The sequence below is a fragment of the Ascaphus truei genome, chromosome 4 (assembly GCF_040206685.1).
Source record: "Ascaphus truei isolate aAscTru1 chromosome 4, aAscTru1.hap1, whole genome shotgun sequence".
Classification (NCBI taxonomy): domain Eukaryota; kingdom Metazoa; phylum Chordata; class Amphibia; order Anura; family Ascaphidae; genus Ascaphus; species Ascaphus truei.
In genome coordinates this window covers 168,850,800-168,872,877 of record NC_134486.1, presented here as the reverse complement: position 1 = coordinate 168,872,877, position 22,078 = coordinate 168,850,800, and positions in this window count along the sequence as shown.

The window sequence follows — 22,078 nt, the reverse complement described above, 5'->3', positions numbered from 1 at the left end:
TGTTCCGAGAGGGGGTAACCAGGCTCACTAATAAAGGTCAAGGTACTTGGCTGCCAGAATGCCCTGCTTCAGCACAGACCAGAAAGGCATTGTGATAAGCGTATCCCCGGTATAGTCAGGGGTTAATGGGAGTCGTCCCTGTCCCCCCAGTATACGCGCAGAACCATGGACCCGGTACTTGTGGTTCGGACTGTCTCCAACCAGCCATAATGTTGTGAGAGTGAAATTATGTCTAAGTCCAGCTTTGGTACATTAGAAGCAACTCTGAAACTTCACCTAAGCGTTTTTCGAAGCTACTTTTTGGCTAACTTCTTATGGGAAGGTCTAGGAGCTCTGAAAATGAACGTGCGCATCTTTCACTCTTCCCGAGGGACTTAGAAGAATTTTGTGATATTTTTTATTAAAATGGTGTACAAGGGTATATATATAAATATATTTTATGCACTGTATATGAGCTGGCGATTTCTAAGTCTGTGGTTCCGAGAGGGGGTAACCAGGCTCACTAATTAAGGTCAAGCCACTTGGCTGCCAGAATGCCCTGCTTCAGCACAGACCAGAAAGGCATTGTGATAAGCGTATCCCCGGTATAGTCAGGGGTTAATGGGAGTCCCCCCCGTCCCCCCAGTATACGCCGAGAACCATGGACCCGGTACTTGTGGTTCGGACTGTCTCCAACCAGCCATAATGTTGTGAGAGTGAAATTATGTTAAGTCCAGCTTCGGTACATTAGAAGCAACTCTGAAACTTAACCTAAGCGTTTTTCGAAGCTACTTTTTGGCAAACTTCTTATGGGAAGGTCTAGGAGCTCTGAAAATGAACGTGCGCGTCTTTCACTCTTCCCGAGGGACTTAGAAGAATTTTGTGATATTTTTTATTAAAATGGTGTATAAGGGTATATATATAAATATATTTTATGCACTGTATATGAGCTGGCGATTTCTAAGTCTGTTGTTCCGAGAGGGGGTAACCAGGCTCACTAATAAAGGTCAAGCCACTTGGCTGCCAGAATGCCCTGCTTCAGCACAGACCAGAAAGGCATTGTGATAAGCGTATCCCCGGTATAGTCAGGGGTTAATGGGAGTCCCCCCCGTCCACCCAGTATACGCCCAGAACCATGGACCCGGTACTTGTGGTTCGGACTGTCTCCAACCAGCCATAATGTTGTGAGAGTGAAATTACTGTATGTTAAGTCCAGCTTCGGTACATTAGAAGCAACTCTGAAACTTAACCTAAGCGTTTTTCGAAGCTACTTTTTGGCTAACTTCTTATGGGAAGGTCTAGGAGCTCTGAAAATGAACGTGCGCGTCTTTCACTCTTCCCGAGGGACTTAGAAGAATTTTGTGATATTTTTTATTAAAATGGTGTATAAGGGTATATATATAAATATATTTTATGCACTGTATATGAGCTGGCGATTTCTAAGTCTGTGGTTCCGAGAGGGGGTAACCAGGCTCACTAATAAAGGTCAAGCCACTTGGCTGCCAGAATGCCCTGCTTCAGCACAGACCAGAAAGGCATTGTGATAAGCGTATCCCCGGTATAGTCAGGGGTTAATGGGAGTCGTCCCCGTCCCCTCAGTATACGCCCAGAACCATGGAACCGGTACTTGTGGTTCGGACTGTCTCCAACCAGCCATAATGTTGTGAGAGTGAAATTATGTCTAAGTCCAGCTTTGGTACATTAGAAGCAACTCTGAAACTTAACCTAAGCGTTTTTCGAAGCTACTTTTTGGCTAACTTCTTATAGGAAGGTCTAGGAGCTTTGAAAATGAACGTGCGCGTCTTTCACTCTTCCCGAGGGACTTAGAACAATTTTGTGATATTTTTTATTAAAATGGTGTATAAGGGTATATATATAAATATATTTTATGCACTGTATATGAGCTGGCGATTTCTAAGTCTGTGGTTCCGAGAGGGGGTAACCAGGCTCACTAATTAAGGTCAAGCCACTTGGCTGCCAGAATGCCCTGCTTCAGCACAGACCAGAAAGGCATTGTGATAAGCGTATCCCCGGTATAGTCAGGGGTTGATGGGAGTCGTCCCCGTCCCCCCAGTATACGCCCAGAACCATGGACCCGGTACTTGTGGTTCGGACTGTCTCCAACCAGCCATAATGTTGTGAGAGTGAAATTATGTCTAAGTCCAGCTTTGGTACATTAGAAGCAACTCTGAAACTTAACCTAAGCGTTTTTCGAAGCTACTTTTTGGCTAACTTCTTATAGGAAGGTCTAGGAGCTTTGAAAATGAACGTGCGCGTCTTTCACTCTTCCCGAGGGACTCAGAAGAATTTTGTGATATTTTTTATTAAAATGGTGTATAAGGGTATATATATAAATATATTTTATGCACTGTATATGAGCTGGCGATTTCTAAGTCTGTGGTTCCGAGAGGGGGTAACCAGGCTCACTAATTAAGGTCAAGCCACTTGGCTGCCAGAATGCCCTGCTTCAGCACAGACCAGAAAGGCATTGTGATAAGCGTATCCCCGGTATAGTCAGGGGTTAATGGGAGTCGTCCCCGTCCCCCCAGTATACGCCCAGAACCATGGACCCGGTACTTGTGGTTCGGACTGTCTCCAACCAGCCATAATGTTGTGAGAGTGAAATTATGTCTAAGTCCAGCTTCGGTACATTAGAAGCAACTCTGAAACTTAACCTAAGCGTTTTTCGAAGCTACTTTTTGGCTAACTTCTTATAGGAAGGTCTAGGAGCTCTGAAAATGAACGTGCGCGTCTTTCACTCTTCCCGAGGGACTTAGAAGAATTTTGTGATATTTTTTATTAAAATGGTGTATAAGGGTATATATATAAATATATTTTATGCACTGTATATGAGCTGGCGATTTCTAAGTCTGTTGTTCCGAGAGGGGGTAACCAGGCTCACTAATAAAGGTCAAGCCACTTGGCTGCCAGAATGCCCTGCTTCAGCACAGACCAGAAAGGCATTGTGATAAGCGTATCCCCGGAATAGTCAGGGGTTAATGGGAGTCCCCTCCGTACCCCCAGTTTACGCCCAGAACCATGGACCCGGTACTTGTGGTTCGGACTGTCTCCAACCAGCCATAATGTTGTGAGAGTGACATTATGTCTAAGTCCAGCTTCGGTACATTAGAAGAAACTCTGAAACTTAACCTAAGCGTTTTTCGAAGCTACTTTTTGGCTAACTTCTTATAGGAAGGTCTAGGAGCTTTGAAAATGAACGTGCGCGTCTTTCACTCTTCCCGAGGGACTTAGAAGAATTTTGTGATATTTTTTATTAAAATGGTGTATAAGGGTATATATATAAATATATTTTATGCACTGTATATGAGCTGGCGATTTCTAAGTCTGTGGTTCCGAGAGGGGGTAACCAGGCTCACTAATTAAGGTCAAGCCACTTGGCTGCCAGAATGCCCTGCTTCAGCACAGACCAGAAAGGCATTGTGATAAGCGTATCCCCGGTATAGTCAGGGGTTAATGGGAGTCGTCCCTGTCCCCCCAGTATACGCGCAGAACCATGGACCCGGTACTTGTGGTTCGGACTGTCTCCAACCAGCCATAATGTTGTGAGAGTGAAATTATGTCTAAGTCCAGCTTTGGTACATTAGAAGCAACTCTGAAACTTCACCTAAGCGTTTTTCGAAGCTACTTTTTGGCTAACTTCTTATGGGAAGGTCTAGGAGCTCTGAAAATGAACGTGCGCATCTTTCACTCTTCCCGAGGGACTTAGAAGAATTTTGTGATATTTTTTATTAAAATGGTGTACAAGGGTATATATATAAATATATTTTATGCACTGTATATGAGCTGGCGATTTCTAAGTCTGTGGTTCCGAGAGGGGGTAACCAGGCTCACTAATTAAGGTCAAGCCACTTGGCTGCCAGAATGCCCTGCTTCAGCACAGACCAGAAAGGCATTGTGATAAGCGTATCCCCGGTATAGTCAGGGGTTAATGGGAGTCGTCCCCGTCCCCCCAGTATACGCCCAGAACCATGGACCCGGTACTTGTGGTTCGGACTGTCTCCAACCAGCCATAATGTTGTGAGAGTGAAATTATGTTAAGTCCAGCTTCGGTACATTAGAAGCAACTCTGAAACTTAACCTAAGCGTTTTTCGAAGCTACTTTTTGGCAAACTTCTTATGGGAAGGTCTAGGAGCTCTGAAAATGAAGGTGCGCGTCTTTCACTCTTCCCGAGGGACTTAGAAGAATTTTGTGATATTTTTTATTAAAATGGTGTATAAGGGTATATATATAAATATATTTTATGCACTGTATATGAGCTGGCGATTTCTAAGTCTGTTGTTCCGAGAGGGGGTAACCAGGCTCACTAATAAAGGTCAAGCCACTTGGCTGCCAGAATGCCCTGCTTCAGCACAGACCAGAAAGGCATTGTGATAAGCGTATCCCCGGTATAGTCAGGGGTTAATGGGAGTCGTCCCCGTCCCCCCAGTATACGCCCAGAACCATGGACCCGGTACTTGTGGTTCGGACTGTCTCCAACCAGCCATAATGTTGTGAGAGTGAAATTATGTCTAAGTCCAGCTTTGGTACATTAGAAGCAACTCTGAAACTTAACCTAAGCGTTTTTCGAAGCTACTTTTTGGCTAACTTCTTATAGGAAGGTCTAGGAGCTTTGAAAATGAACGTGCGCGTCTTTCACTCTTCCCGAGGGACTTAGAACAATTTTGTGATATTTTTTATTAAAATGGTGTATAAGGGTATATATATAAATATATTTTATGCACTGTATATGAGCTGGCGATTTCTAAGTCTGTGGTTCCGAGAGGGGGTAACCAGGCTCACTAATTAAGGTCAAGCCACTTGGCTGCCAGAATGCCCTGCTTCAGCACAGACCAGAAAGGCATTGTGATAAGCGTATCCCCGGTATAGTCAGGGGTTAATGGGAGTCGTCCCCGTCCCCCCAGTATACGCCCAGAACCATGGACCCGGTACTTGTGGTTCGGACTGTCTCCAACCAGCCATAATGTTGTGAGAGTGAAATTATGTCTAAGTCCAGCTTTGGTACATTAGAAGCAACTCTGAAACTTAACCTAAGCGTTTTTCGAAGCTACTTTTTGGCTAACTTCTTATAGGAAGGTCTAGGAGCTTTGAAAATGAACGTGCGCGTCTTTCACTCTTCCCGAGGGACTCAGAAGAATTTTGTGATATTTTTTATTAAAATGGTGTATAAGGGTATATATATAAATATATTTTATGCACTGTATATGAGCTGGCGATTTCTAAGTCTGTGGTTCCGAGAGGGGGTAACCAGGCTCACTTATTAAGGTCAAGCCACTTGGCTGCCAGAATGCCCTGCTTCAGCACAGACCAGAAAGGCATTGTGATAAGCGTATCCCCGGTATAGTCAGGGGTTAATGGGAGTCGTCCCCGTCCCCCTAGTATACGCCCAGAACAATGGACCCGGTACTTGTGGTTCGGACTGTCTCCAACCAGCCATAATGTTGTGAGAGTGAAATTATGTCTAAGTCCAGCTTCGGTACATTAGAAGCAACTCTGAAACTTAACCTAAGCGTTTTTCGAAGCTACTTTTTGGCTAACTTCTTATAGGAAGGTCTAGGAGCTCTGAAAATGAACGTGCGCGTCTTTCACTCTTCCCGAGGGACTTAGAAGAATTTTGTGATATTTTTTATTAAAATGGTGTATAAGGGTATATATATAAATATATTTTATGCACTGTATATGAGCTGGCGATTTCTAAGTCTGTTGTTCCGAGAGGGGGTAACCAGGCTCACTAATAAAGGTCAAGCCACTTGGCTGCCAGAATGCCCTGCTTCAGCACAGACCAGAAAGGCATTGTGATAAGCGTATCCCCGGAATAGTCAGGGGTTAATGGGAGTCCCCTCCGTACCCCCAGTTTACGCCCAGAACCATGGACCCGGTACTTGTGGTTCGGACTGTCTCCAACCAGCCATAATGTTGTGAGAGTGACATTATGTCTAAGTCCAGCTTCGGTACATTAGAAGCAACTCTGAAACTTAACCTAAGCGTTTTTCGAAGCTACTTTTTGGCTAACTTCTTATAGGAAGGTCTAGGAGCTTTGAAAATGAACGTGCGCGTCTTTCACTCTTCCCGAGGGACTTAGAAGAATTTTGTGATATTTTTTATTAAAATTGTGTATAAGGGTATATATATAAATATATTTTATGCACTGTATATGAGCTGGCGATTTCTAAGTCTGTGGTTCCGAGAGGGGGTAACCAGGCTCACTAATTAAGGTCAAGCCACTTGGCTGCCAGAATGCCCTGCTTCAGCACAGACCAGAAAGGCATTGTGATAAGCGTATCCCCGGTATAGTCAGGGGTTAATGGGAGTCGTCCCCGTCCCCCCAGTATACGCCCAGAACCATGGACCCGGTACTTGTGGTTCGGACTGTCTCCAACCAGCCATAATGTTGTGAGAGTGAAATTATGTCTAAGTCCAGCTTCGGTACATTAGAAGCAACTCTGAAACTTAACCTAAGCGTTTTTCGAAGCTACTTTTTGGCTAACTTCTTATAGGAAGGTCTAGGAGCTCTGAAAATGAACGTGCGCGTCTTTCACTCTTCCCGAGGGACTTAGAAGAATTTTGTGATATTTTTTATTAAAATGGTGTATAAGGGTATATATATAAATATATTTTATGCACTGTATATGAGCTGGCGATTTCTAAGTCTGTTGTTCCGAGAGGGGGTAACCAGGCTCACTAATAAAGGTCAAGCCACTTGGCTGCCATAATGCCCTGCTTCAGCACAGACCAGAAAGGCATTGTGATAAGCGTATCCCCGGTATAGTCAGGGGTTAATGGGAGTCCCCCCCGTCCCCCCAGTATACGCCCAGAACCATGGACCCGGTACTTGTGGTTCGGACTGTCTCCAACCAGCCATAATGTTGTGAGAGTGACATTATGTCTAAGTCCAGCTTCGGTACATTAGAAGCAACTCTGAAACTTAACCTAAGCGTTTTTCGAAGCTACTTTTTGGCTAACTTCTTATAGGAAGGTCTAGGAGCTCTGAAAATGAACGTGCGCGTCTTTCACTCTTCCCGAGGGACTTAGAAGAATTTTGTGATATTTTTTATTAAAATGGTGTATAAGGGTATATATATAAATATATTTTATGCACTGTATATGAGCTGGCGATTTCTAAGTCTGTGGTTCCGAGAGGAGGTAACCAGGCTCACTAATTAAGGTCAAGCCACTTGGCTGCCAGAATGCCCTGCTTCAGCACAGACCAGAAAGGCATTGTGATAAGCGTATCCCCGGTATAGTCAGGGGTTAATGGGAGTCGTCCCCGTCCCCCCAGTATACGCCCAGAACCATGGACCCGGTACTTGTGGTTCGGACTGTCTCCAACCAGCCATAATGTTGTGAGAGTGAAATTATGTTAAGTCCAGCTTCGGTACATTAGAAGCAACTCTGAAACTTAACCTAAGCGTTTTTCGAAGCTACTTTTTGGCTAACTTCTTATAGGAAGGTCTAGGAGCTCTGAAAATGAACGTGCGCGTCTTTCACTCTTCCCGAGGGACTTAGAAGAATTTTGTGATATTTTTTATTAAAATGGTGTATAAGGGTATATATATAAATATATTTTATGCACTGTATATGAGCTGGCGATTTCTAAGTCTGTTGTTCCGAGAGGGGGTAACCAGGCTCACTAATAAAGGTCAAGCCACTTGGCTGCCAGAATGCCCTGCTTCAGCACAGACCAGAAAGGCATTGTGATAAGCGTATCCCCGGTATAGTCAGGGGTTAATGGGAGTCCCCTCCGTACCCCCAGTTTACGCCCAGAACCATGGACCCGGTACGTGTGGTTCGGACTGTCTCCAACCAGCCATAATGTTGTGAGAGTGACATTATGTCTAAGTCCAGCTTCGGTACATTAGAAGCAACTCTGAAACTTAACCGAAGCGTTTTTCGAAGCTACTTTTTGGCTAACTTCTTATAGGAAGGTCTAGGAGCTTTGAAAATGAACGTGCGCGTCTTTCACTCTTCCCGAGGGACTTAGAAGAATTTTGTGATATTTTTTATTAAAATGGTGTATAAGGGTATATATATAAATATATTTTATGTACTGTATATGAGCTGGCGATTTCTAAGTCTGTGGTTCCGAGAGGGGGTAACCAGGCTCACTAATTAAGGTCAAGCCACTTGGCTGCCAGAATACCCTGCTTCAGCACAGACCAGAAAGGCATTGTGATAAGCGTATCCCCGGTATAGTCAGGGGTTAATGGGAGTCGTCCCCGTCCCCCCAGTATACGCCCAGAACCATGGACCCGGTACTTGTGGTTCGGACTGTCTCCAACCAGCCATAATGTTGTGAGAGTGAAATTATGTCTAAGTCCAGCTTCGGTACATTAGAAGCAACTCTGAAACTTAACCTAAGCGTTTTTCGAAGCTACTTTTTGGCTAACTTCTTATAGGAAGGTCTAGGAGCTCTGAAAATGAACGTGCGCGTCTTTCACTCTTCCCGAGGGACTTAGAAGAATTTTGTGATATTTTTTATTAAAATGGTGTATAAGGGTATATATATAAATATATTTTATGCACTGTATATGAGCTGGCGATTTCTAAGTCTGTTGTTCCGAGAGGGGGTAACCAGGCTCACTAATAAAGGTCAAGCCACTTGGCTGCCAGAATGCCCTGCTTCAGCACAGACCAGAAAGGCATTGTGATAAGCGTATCCCCGGAATAGTCAGGGGTTAATGGGAGTCCCCTCCGTACCCCCAGTTTACGCCCAGAACCATGGACCCGGTACTTGTGGTTCGGACTGTCTCCAACCAGCCATAATGTTGTGAGAGTGACATTATGTCTAAGTCCAGCTTCGGTACATTAGAAGCAACTCTGAAACTTAACCGAAGCGTTTTTCGAAGCTACTTTTTGGCTAACTTCTTATAGGAAGGTCTAGGAGCTTTGAAAATGAACGTGCGCGTCTTTCACTCTTCCCGAGGGACTTAGAAGAATTTTGTGATATTTTTTATTAAAATGGTGTATAAGGGTATATATATAAATATATTTTATGTACTGTATATGAGCTGGCGATTTCTAAGTCTGTGGTTCCGAGAGGGGGTAACCAGGCTCACTAATTAAGGTCAAGCCACTTGGCTGCCAGAATGCCCTGCTTCAGCACAGACCAGAAAGGCATTGTGATAAGCGTATCCCCGGTATAGTCAGGGGTTAATGGGAGTCGTCCCCGTCCCCCCAGTATACGCCCAGAACCATGGACCCGGTACTTGTGGTTCGGACTGTCTCCAACCAGCCATAATGTTGTGAGAGTGAAATTATGTCTAAGTCCAGCTTCGGTACATTAGAAGCAACTCTGAAACTTAACCTAAGCGTTTTTCGAAGCTACTTTTTGGCTAACTTCTTATAGGAAGGTCTAGGAGCTCTGAAAATGAACGTGCGCGTCTTTCACTCTTCCCGAGGGACTTAGAAGAATTTTGTGATATTTTTTATTAAAATGGTGTATAAGGGTATATATATAAATATATTTTATGCACTGTATATGAGCTGGCGATTTCTAAGTCTGTTGTTCCGAGAGGGGGTAACCAGGCTCACTAATAAAGGTCAAGCCACTTGGCTGCCATAATGCCCTGCTTCAGCACAGACCAGAAAGGCATTGTGATAAGCGTATCCCCGGTATAGTCAGGGGTTAATGGGAGTCCCCCCCGTCCCCCCAGTATACGCCCAGAACCATGGACCCGGTACTTGTGGTTCGGACTGTCTCCAACCAGCCATAATGTTGTGAGAGTGACATTATGTCTAAGTCCAGCTTCGGTACATTAGAAGCAACTCTGAAACTTAACCGAAGCGTTTTTCGAAGCTACTTTTTGGCTAACTTCTTATAGGAAGGTCTAGGAGCTTTGAAAATGAACGTGCGCGTCTTTCACTCTTCCCGAGGGACTTAGAAGAATTTTGTGATATTTTTTATTAAAATGGTGTATAAGGGTATATATATAAATATATTTTATGCACTGTATATGAGCTGGCGATTTCTAAGTCTGTGGTTCCGAGAGGGGGTAACCAGGCTCACTAATTAAGGTCAAGCCACTTGGCTGCCAGAATGCCCTGCTTCAGCACAGACCAGAAAGGCATTGTGATAAGCGTATCCCCGGTATAGTCAGGGGTTAATGGGAGTCGTCCCCGTCCCCCCAGTATACGCCCAGAACCATGGACCCGGTACTTGTGGTTCGGACTGTCTCCAACCAGCCATAATGTTGTGAGAGTGAAATTATGTCTAAGTCCAGCTTCGGTACATTAGAAGCAACTCTGAAACTTAACCTAAGCGTTTTTCGAAGCTACTTTTTGGCTAACTTCTTATAGGAAGGTCTAGGAGCTCTGAAAATGAACGTGCGCGTCTTTCACTCTTCCCGAGGGACTTAGAAGAATTTTGTGATATTTTTTATTAAAATGGTGTATAAGGGTATATATATAAATATATTTTATGCACTGTATATGAGCTGGCGATTTCTAAGTCTGTTGTTCCGAGAGGGGGTAACCAGGCTCACTAATAAAGGTCAAGCCACTTGGCTGCCATAATGCCCTGCTTCAGCACAGACCAGAAAGGCATTGTGATAAGCGTATCCCCGGTATAGTCAGGGGTTAATGGGAGTCCCCCCCGTCCCCCCAGTATACGCCCAGAACCATGGACCCGGTACTTGTGGTTCGGACTGTCTCCAACCAGCCATAATGTTGTGAGAGTGAAATTATGTCTAAGTCCAGCTTCGGTACATTAGAAGCAACTCTGAAACTTCACCTAAGCGTTTTTCGAAGCTACTTTTTGGCTAACTTCTTATAGGAAGGTCTAGGAGCTCTGAAAATGAACGTGCGCGTCTTTCACTCTTCCCGAGGGACTTAGAAGAATTTTGTGATATTTTTTATTAAAATGGTGTATAAGGGTATATATATAAATATATTTTATGCACTGTATATGAGCTGGCGATTTCTAAGTCTGTGGTTCCGAGAGGAGGTAACCAGGCTCACTAATTAAGGTCAAGCCACTTGGCTGCCAGAATGCCCTGCTTCAGCACAGACCAGAAAGGCATTGTGATAAGCGTATCCCCGGTATAGTCAGGGGTTAATGGGAGTCGTCCCCGTCCCCCCAGTATACGCCCAGAACCATGGACCCGGTACTTGTGGTTCGGACTGTCTCCAACCAGCCATAATGTTGTGAGAGTGAAATTATGTTAAGTCCAGCTTCGGTACATTAGAAGCAACTCTGAAACTTAACCTAAGCGTTTTTCGAAGCTACTTTTTGGCTAACTTCTTATAGGAAGGTCTAGGAGCTCTGAAAATGAACGTGCGCGTCTTTCACTCTTCCCGAGGGACTTAGAAGAATTTTGTGATATTTTTTATTAAAATGGTGTATAAGGGTATATATATAAATATATTTTATGCACTGTATATGAGCTGGCGATTTCTAAGTCTGTTGTTCCGAGAGGGGGTAACCAGGCTCACTAATAAAGGTCAAGCCACTTGGCTGCCAGAATGCCCTGCTTCAGCACAGACCAGAAAGGCATTGTGATAAGCGTATCCCCGGTATAGTCAGGGGTTAATGGGAGTCCCCTCCGTACCCCCAGTTTACGCCCAGAACCATGGACCCGGTACTTGTGGTTCGGACTGTCTCCAACCAGCCATAATGTTGTGAGAGTGACATTATGTCTAAGTCCAGCTTCGGTACATTAGAAGCAACTCTGAAACTTAACCGAAGCGTTTTTCGAAGCTACTTTTTGGCTAACTTCTTATAGGAAGGTCTAGGAGCTTTGAAAATGAACGTGCGCGTCTTTCACTCTTCCCGAGGGACTTAGAAGAATTTTGTGATATTTTTTATTAAAATGGTGTATAAGGGTATATATATAAATATATTTTATGTACTGTATATGAGCTGGCGATTTCTAAGTCTGTGGTTCCGAGAGGGGGTAACCAGGCTCACTAATTAAGGTCAAGCCACTTGGCTGCCAGAATACCCTGCTTCAGCACAGACCAGAAAGGCATTGTGATAAGCGTATCCCCGGTATAGTCAGGGGTTAATGGGAGTCGTCCCCGTCCCCCCAGTATACGCCCAGAACCATGGACCCGGTACTTGTGGTTCGGACTGTCTCCAACCAGCCATAATGTTGTGAGAGTGACATTATGTCTAAGTCCAGCTTCGGTACATTAGAAGCAACTCTGAAACTTAACCGAAGCGTTTTTCGAAGCTACTTTTTGGCTAACTTCTTATAGGAAGGTCTAGGAGCTTTGAAAATGAACGTGCGCGTCTTTCACTCTTCCCGAGGGACTTAGAAGAATTTTGTGATATTTTTTATTAAAATGGTGTATAAGGGTATATATATAAATATATTTTATGTACTGTATATGAGCTGGCGATTTCTAAGTCTGTGGTTCCGAGAGGGGGTAACCAGGCTCACTAATTAAGGTCAAGCCACTTGGCTGCCAGAATGCCCTGCTTCAGCACAGACCAGAAAGGCATTGTGATAAGCGTATCCCCGGTATAGTCAGGGGTTAATGGGAGTCGTCCCCGTCCCCCCAGTATACGCCCAGAACCATGGACCCGGTACTTGTGGTTCGGACTGTCTCCAACCAGCCATAATGTTGTGAGAGTGAAATTATGTCTAAGTCCAGCTTCGGTACATTAGAAGCAACTCTGAAACTTAACCTAAGCGTTTTTCGAAGCTACTTTTTGGCTAACTTCTTATAGGAAGGTCTAGGAGCTCTGAAAATGAACGTGCGCGTCTTTCACTCTTCCCGAGGGACTTAGAAGAATTTTGTGATATTTTTTATTAAAATGGTGTATAAGGGTATATATATAAATATATTTTATGCACTGTATATGAGCTGGCGATTTCTAAGTCTGTTGTTCCGAGAGGGGGTAACCAGGCTCACTAATAAAGGTCAAGCCACTTGGCTGCCATAATGCCCTGCTTCAGCACAGACCAGAAAGGCATTGTGATAAGCGTATCCCCGGTATAGTCAGGGGTTAATGGGAGTCCCCCCCGTCCCCCCAGTATACGCCCAGAACCATGGACCCGGTACTTGTGGTTCGGACTGTCTCCAACCAGCCATAATGTTGTGAGAGTGACATTATGTCTAAGTCCAGCTTCGGTACATTAGAAGCAACTCTGAAACTTAACCGAAGCGTTTTTCGAAGCTACTTTTTGGCTAACTTCTTATAGGAAGGTCTAGGAGCTTTGAAAATGAACGTGCGCGTCTTTCACTCTTCCCGAGGGACTTAGAAGAATTTTGTGATATTTTTTATTAAAATGGTGTATAAGGGTATATATATAAATATATTTTATGCACTGTATATGAGCTGGCGATTTCTAAGTCTGTGGTTCCGAGAGGGGGTAACCAGGCTCACTAATTAAGGTCAAGCCACTTGGCTGCCAGAATGCCCTGCTTCAGCACAGACCAGAAAGGCATTGTGATAAGCGTATCCCCGGTATAGTCAGGGGTTAATGGGAGTCGTCCCCGTCCCCCCAGTATACGCCCAGAACCATGGACCCGGTACTTGTGGTTCGGACTGTCTCCAACCAGCCATAATGTTGTGAGAGTGAAATTATGTCTAAGTCCAGCTTCGGTACATTAGAAGCAACTCTGAAACTTAACCTAAGCGTTTTTCGAAGCTACTTTTTGGCTAACTTCTTATAGGAAGGTCTAGGAGCTCTGAAAATGAACGTGCGCGTCTTTCACTCTTCCCGAGGGACTTAGAAGAATTTTGTGATATTTTTTATTAAAATGGTGTATAAGGGTATATATATAAATATATTTTATGCACTGTATATGAGCTGGCGATTTCTAAGTCTGTTGTTCCGAGAGGGGGTAACCAGGCTCACTAATAAAGGTCAAGCCACTTGGCTGCCATAATGCCCTGCTTCAGCACAGACCAGAAAGGCATTGTGATAAGCGTATCCCCGGTATAGTCAGGGGTTAATGGGAGTCCCCCCCGTCCCCCCAGTATACGCCCAGAACCATGGACCCGGTACTTGTGGTTCGGACTGTCTCCAACCAGCCATAATGTTGTGAGAGTGAAATTATGTCTAAGTCCAGCTTCGGTACATTAGAAGCAACTCTGAAACTTCACCTAAGCGTTTTTCGAAGCTACTTTTTGGCTAACTTCTTATAGGAAGGTCTAGGAGCTCTGAAAATGAACGTGCGCGTCTTTCACTCTTCCCGAGGGACTTAGAAGAATTTTGTGATATTTTTTATTAAAATGGTGTATAAGGGTATATACTGTATATAAATATATTTTATGCACTGTATATGAGCTGGCGATTTCTAAGTCTGTTGTTCCGAGAGGGGGTAACCAGGCTCACTAATAAAGGTCAAGCCACTTGGCTGCCATAATGCCCTGCTTCAGCACAGACCAGAAAGGCATTGTGATAAGCGTATCCCCGGTATAGTCAGGGGTTAATGGGAGTCCCCCCCGTCCCCCCAGTATACGCCCAGAACCATGGACCCGGTACTTGTGGTTCGGACTGTCTCCAACCAGCCATAATGTTGTGAGAGTGACATTATGTCTAAGTCCAGCTTCGGTACATTAGAAGCAACTCTGAAACTTAACCTAAGCGTTTTTCGAAGCTACTTTTTGGCTAACTTCTTATAGGAAGGTCTAGGAGCTCTGAAAATGAACGTGCGCGTCTTTCACTCTTCCCGAGGGACTTAGAAGAATTTTGTGATATTTTTTATTAAAATGGTGTATAAGGGTATATATATAAATATATTTTATGCACTGTATATGAGCTGGCGATTTCTAAGTCTGTGGTTCCGAGAGGAGGTAACCAGGCTCACTAATTAAGGTCAAGCCACTTGGCTGCCAGAATGCCCTGCTTCAGCACAGACCAGAAAGGCATTGTGATAAGCGTATCCCCGGTATAGTCAGGGGTTAATGGGAGTCGTCCCCGTCCCCCCAGTATACGCCCAGAACCATGGACCCGGTACTTGTGGTTCGGACTGTCTCCAACCAGCCATAATGTTGTGTGATGTGAAATTATATTAAGTCCAGCTTCGGTACATTAGAAGCAACTCTGAAACTTAACCTAAGCGTTTTTCGAAGCTACTTTTTGGCTAACTTCTTATAGGAAGGTCTAGGAGCTCTGAAAATGAACGTGCGCGTCTTTCACTCTTCCCGAGGGACTTAGAAGAATTTTGTGATATTTTTTATTAAAATGGTGTATAAGGGTATATATATAAATATATTTTATGCACTGTATATGAGCTGGCGATTTCTAAGTCTGTTGTTCCGAGAGGGGGTAACCAGGCTCACTAATAAAGGTCAAGCCACTTGGCTGCCAGAATGCCCTGCTTCAGCACAGACCAGAAAGGCATTGTGATAAGCGTATCCCCGGTATAGTCAGGGGTTAATGGGAGTCCCCTCCGTACCCCCAGTTTACGCCCAGAACCATGGACCCGGTACTTGTGGTTCGGACTGTCTCCAACCAGCCATAATGTTGTGAGAGTGACATTATGTCTAAGTCCAGCTTCGGTACATTAGAAGCAACTCTGAAACTTAACCGAAGCGTTTTTCGAAGCTACTTTTTGGCTAACTTCTTATAGGAAGGTCTAGGAGCTTTGAAAATGAACGTGCGCGTCTTTCACTCTTCCCGAGGGACTTAGAAGAATTTTGTGATATTTTTTATTAAAATGGTGTATAAGGGTATATATATAAATATATTTTATGTACTGTATATGAGCTGGCGATTTCTAAGTCTGTGGTTCCGAGAGGGGGTAACCAGGCTCACTAATTAAGGTCAAGCCACTTGGCTGCCAGAATACCCTGCTTCAGCACAGACCAGAAAGGCATTGTGATAAGCGTATCCCCGGTATAGTCAGGGGTTAATGGGAGTCGTCCCCGTCCCCCCAGTATACGCCCAGAACCATGGACCCGGTACTTGTGGTTCGGACTGTCTCCAACCAGCCATAATGTTGTGAGAGTGAAATTATGTCTAAGTCCAGCTTCGGTACATTAGAAGCAACTCTGAAACTTAACCTAAGCGTTTTTCGAAGCTACTTTTTGGCTAACTTCTTATAGGAAGGTCTAGGAGCTCTGAAAATGAACGTGCGCGTCTTTCACTCTTCCCGAGGGACTTAGAAGAATTTTGTGATATTTTTTATTAAAATGGTGTATAAGGGTATATATATAAATATATTTTATGCACTGTATATGAGCTGGCGATTTCTAAGTCTGTTGTTCCGAGAGGGGGTAACCAGGCTCACTAATAAAGGTCAAGCCACTTGGCTGCCAGAATGCCCTGCTTCAGCACAGACCAGAAAGGCATTGTGATAAGCGTATCCCCGGAATAGTCAGGGGTTAATGGGAGTCCCCTCCGTACCCCCAGTTTACGCCCAGAACCATGGACCCGGTACTTGTGGTTCGGACTGTCTCCAACCAGCCATAATGTTGTGAGAGTGACATTATGTCTAAGTCCAGCTTCGGTACATTAGAAGCAACTCTGAAACTTAACCGAAGCGTTTTTCGAAGCTACTTTTTGGCTAACTTCTTATAGGAAGGTCTAGGAGCTTTGAAAATGAACGTGCGCGTCTTTCACTCTTCCCGAGGGACTTAGAAGAATTTTGTGATATTTTTTATTAAAATGGTGTATAAGGGTATATATATAAATATATTTTATGTACTGTATATGAGCTGGCGATTTCTAAGTCTGTGGTTCCGAGAGGGGGTAACCAGGCTCACTAATTAAGGTCAAGCCACTTGGCTGCCAGAATGCCCTGCTTCAGCACAGACCAGAAAGGCATTGTGATAAGCGTATCCCCGGTATAGTCAGGGGTTAATGGGAGTCGTCCCCGTCCCCCCAGTATACGCCCAGAACCATGGACCCGGTACTTGTGGTTCGGACTGTCTCCAACCAGCCATAATGTTGTGAGAGTGAAATTATGTCTAAGTCCAGCTTCGGTACATTAGAAGCAACTCTGAAACTTAACCTAAGCGTTTTTCGAAGCTACTTTTTGGCTAACTTCTTATAGGAAGGTCTAGGAGCTCTGAAAATGAACGTGCGCGTCTTTCACTCTTCCCGAGGGACTTAGAAGAATTTTGTGATATTTTTTATTAAAATGGTGTATAAGGGTATATATATAAATATATTTTATGCACTGTATATGAGCTGGCGATTTCTAAGTCTGTTGTTCCGAGAGGGGGTAACCAGGCTCACTAATAAAGGTCAAGCCACTTGGCTGCCATAATGCCCTGCTTCAGCACAGACCAGAAAGGCATTGTGATAAGCGTATCCCCGGTATAGTCAGGGGTTAATGGGAGTCCCCCCCGTCCCCCCAGTATACGCCCAGAACCATGGACCCGGTACTTGTGGTTCGGACTGTCTCCAACCAGCCATAATGTTGTGAGAGTGACATTATGTCTAAGTCCAGCTTCGGTACATTAGAAGCAACTCTGAAACTTAACCGAAGCGTTTTTCGAAGCTACTTTTTGGCTAACTTCTTATAGGAAGGTCTAGGAGCTTTGAAAATGAACGTGCGCGTCTTTCACTCTTCCCGAGGGACTTAGAAGAATTTTGTGATATTTTTTATTAAAATGGTGTATAAGGGTATATATATAAATATATTTTATGCACTGTATATGAGCTGGCGATTTCTAAGTCTGTGGTTCCGAGAGGGGGTAACCAGGCTCACTAATTAAGGTCAAGCCACTTGGCTGCCAGAATGCCCTGCTTCAGCACAGACCAGAAAGGCATTGTGATAAGCGTATCCCCGGTATAGTCAGGGGTTAATGGGAGTCGTCCCCGTCCCCCCAGTATACGCCCAGAACCATGGACCCGGTACTTGTGGTTCGGACTGTCTCCAACCAGCCATAATGTTGTGAGAGTGAAATTATGTCTAAGTCCAGCTTCGGTACATTAGAAGCAACTCTGAAACTTAACCTAAGCGTTTTTCGAAGCTACTTTTTGGCTAACTTCTTATAGGAAGGTCTAGGAGCTCTGAAAATGAACGTGCGCGTCTTTCACTCTTCCCGAGGGACTTAGAAGAATTTTGTGATATTTTTTATTAAAATGGTGTATAAGGGTATATATATAAATATATTTTATGCACTGTATATGAGCTGGCGATTTCTAAGTCTGTTGTTCCGAGAGGGGGTAACCAGGCTCACTAATAAAGGTCAAGCCACTTGGCTGCCATAATGCCCTGCTTCAGCACAGACCAGAAAGGCATTGTGATAAGCGTATCCCCGGTATAGTCAGGGGTTAATGGGAGTCCCCCCCGTCCCCCCAGTATACGCCCAGAACCATGGACCCGGTACTTGTGGTTCGGACTGTCTCCAACCAGCCATAATGTTGTGAGAGTGAAATTATGTCTAAGTCCAGCTTCGGTACATTAGAAGCAACTCTGAAACTTCACCTAAGCGTTTTTCGAAGCTACTTTTTGGCTAACTTCTTATAGGAAGGTCTAGGAGCTCTGAAAATGAACGTGCGCGTCTTTCACTCTTCCCGAGGGACTTAGAAGAATTTTGTGATATTTTTTATTAAAATGGTGTATAAGGGTATATATATAAATATATTTTATGCACTGTATATGAGCTGGCGATTTCTAAGTCTGTGGTTCCGAGAGGAGGTAACCAGGCTCACTAATTAAGGTCAAGCCACTTGGCTGCCAGAATGCCCTGCTTCAGCACAGACCAGAAAGGCATTGTGATAAGCGTATCCCCGGTATAGTCAGGGGTTAATGGGAGTCGTCCCCGTCCCCCCAGTATACGCCCAGAACCATGGACCCGGTACTTGTGGTTCGGACTGTCTCCAACCAGCCATAATGTTGTGAGAGTGAAATTATGTTAAGTCCAGCTTCGGTACATTAGAAGCAACTCTGAAACTTAACCTAAGCGTTTTTCGAAGCTACTTTTTGGCTAACTTCTTATAGGAAGGTCTAGGAGCTCTGAAAATGAACGTGCGCGTCTTTCACTCTTCCCGAGGGACTTAGAAGAATTTTGTGATATTTTTTATTAAAATGGTGTATAAGGGTATATATATAAATATATTTTATGCACTGTATATGAGCTGGCGATTTCTAAGTCTGTTGTTCCGAGAGGGGGTAACCAGGCTCACTAATAAAGGTCAAGCCACTTGGCTGCCAGAATGCCCTGCTTCAGCACAGACCAGAAAGGCATTGTGATAAGCGTATCCCCGGTATAGTCAGGGGTTAATGGGAGTCCCCTCCGTACCCCCAGTTTACGCCCAGAACCATGGACCCGGTACTTGTGGTTCGGACTGTCTCCAACCAGCCATAATGTTGTGAGAGTGACATTATGTCTAAGTCCAGCTTCGGTACATTAGAAGCAACTCTGAAACTTAACCGAAGCGTTTTTCGAAGCTACTTTTTGGCTAACTTCTTATAGGAAGGTCTAGGAGCTTTGAAAATGAACGTGCGCGTCTTTCACTCTTCCCGAGGGACTTAGAAGAATTTTGTGATATTTTTTATTAAAATGGTGTATAAGGGTATATATATAAATATATTTTATGTACTGTATATGAGCTGGCGATTTCTAAGTCTGTGGTTCCGAGAGGGGGTAACCAGGCTCACTAATTAAGGTCAAGCCACTTGGCTGCCAGAATACCCTGCTTCAGCACAGACCAGAAAGGCATTGTGATAAGCGTATCCCCGGTATAGTCAGGGGTTAATGGGAGTCGTCCCCGTCCCCCCAGTATACGCCCAGAACCATGGACCCGGTACTTGTGGTTCGGACTGTCTCCAACCAGCCATAATGTTGTGAGAGTGACATTATGTCTAAGTCCAGCTTCGGTACATTAGAAGCAACTCTGAAACTTAACCGAAGCGTTTTTCGAAGCTACTTTTTGGCTAACTTCTTATAGGAAGGTCTAGGAGCTTTGAAAATGAACGTGCGCGTCTTTCACTCTTCCCGAGGGACTTAGAAGAATTTTGTGATATTTTTTATTAAAATGGTGTATAAGGGTATATATATAAATATATTTTATGTACTGTATATGAGCTGGCGATTTCTAAGTCTGTGGTTCCGAGAGGGGGTAACCAGGCTCACTAATTAAGGTCAAGCCACTTGGCTGCCAGAATGCCCTGCTTCAGCACAGACCAGAAAGGCATTGTGATAAGCGTATCCCCGGAATAGTCAGGGGTTAATGGGAGTCGTCCCCGTCCCCCCAGTATACGCCCAGAACCATGGACCCGGTACTTGTGGTTCGGACTGTCTCCAACCAGCCATAATGTTGTGAGAGTGAAATTATGTCTAAGTCCAGCTTCGGTACATTAGAAGCAACTCTGAAACTTAACCTAAGCGTTTTTCGAAGCTACTTTTTGGCTAACTTCTTATAGGAAGGTCTAGGAGCTCTGAAAATGAACGTGCGCGTCTTTCACTCTTCCCGAGGGACTTAGAAGAATTTTGTGATATTTTTTATTAAAATGGTGTATAAGGGTATATATATAAATATATTTTATGCACTGTATATGAGCTGGCGATTTCTAAGTCTGTTGTTCCGAGAGGGGGTAACCAGGCTCACTAATAAAGGTCAAGCCACTTGGCTGCCATAATGCCCTGCTTCAGCACAGACCAGAAAGGCATTGTGATAAGCGTATCCCCGGTATAGTCAGGGGTTAATGGGAGTCCCCCCCGTCCCCCCAGTATACGCCCAGAACCATGGACCCGGTACTTGTGGTTCGGACTGTCTCCAACCAGCCATAATGTTGTGAGAGTGACATTATGTCTAAGTCCAGCTTCGGTACATTAGAAGCAACTCTGAAACTTAACCGAAGCGTTTTTCGAAGCTACTTTTTGGCTAACTTCTTATAGGAAGGTCTAGGAGCTTTGAAAATGAACGTGCGCGTCTTTCACTCTTCCCGAGGGACTTAGAAGAATTTTGTGATATTTTTTATTAAAATGGTGTATAAGGGTATATATATAAATATATTTTATGCACTGTATATGAGCTGGCGATTTCTAAGTCTGTGGTTCCGAGAGGGGGTAACCAGGCTCACTAATTAAGGTCAAGCCACTTGGCTGCCAGAATGCCCTGCTTCAGCACAGACCAGAAAGGCATTGTGATAAGCGTATCCCCGGTATAGTCAGGGGTTAATGGGAGTCGTCCCCGTCCCCCCAGTATACGCCCAGAACCATGGACCCGGTACTTGTGGTTCGGACTGTCTCCAACCAGCCATAATGTTGTGAGAGTGAAATTATGTCTAAGTCCAGCTTCGGTACATTAGAAGCAACTCTGAAACTTAACCTAAGCGTTTTTCGAAGCTACTTTTTGGCTAACTTCTTATAGGAAGGTCTAGGAGCTCTGAAAATGAACGTGCGCGTCTTTCACTCTTCCCGAGGGACTTAGAAGAATTTTGTGATATTTTTTATTAAAATGGTGTATAAGGGTATATATATAAATATATTTTATGCACTGTATATGAGCTGGCGATTTCTAAGTCTGTTGTTCCGAGAGGGGGTAACCAGGCTCACTAATAAAGGTCAAGCCACTTGGCTGCCATAATGCCCTGCTTCAGCACAGACCAGAAAGGCATTGTGATAAGCGTATCCCCGGTATAGTCAGGGGTTAATGGGAGTCCCCCCCGTCCCCCCAGTATACGCCCAGAACCATGGACCCGGTACTTGTGGTTCGGACTGTCTCCAACCAGCCATAATGTTGTGAGAGTGAAATTATGTCTAAGTCCAGCTTCGGTACATTAGAAGCAACTCTGAAACTTCACCTAAGCGTTTTTCGAAGCTACTTTTTGGCTAACTTCTTATAGGAAGGTCTAGGAGCTCTGAAAATGAACGTGCGCGTCTTTCACTCTTCCCGAGGGACTTAGAAGAATTTTGTGATATTTTTTATTAAAATGGTGTATAAGGGTATATATATAAATATATTTTATGCACTGTATATGAGCTGGCGATTTCTAAGTCTGTGGTTCCGAGAGGAGGTAACCAGGCTCACTAATTAAGGTCAAGCCACTTGGCTGCCAGAATGCCCTGCTTCAGCACAGACCAGAAAGGCATTGTGATAAGCGTATCCCCGGTATAGTCAGGGGTTAATGGGAGTCCCCTCCGTACCCCCAGTTTACGCCCAGAACCATGGACCCGGTACTTGTGGTTCGGACTGTCTCCAACCAGCCATAATGTTGTGAGAGTGA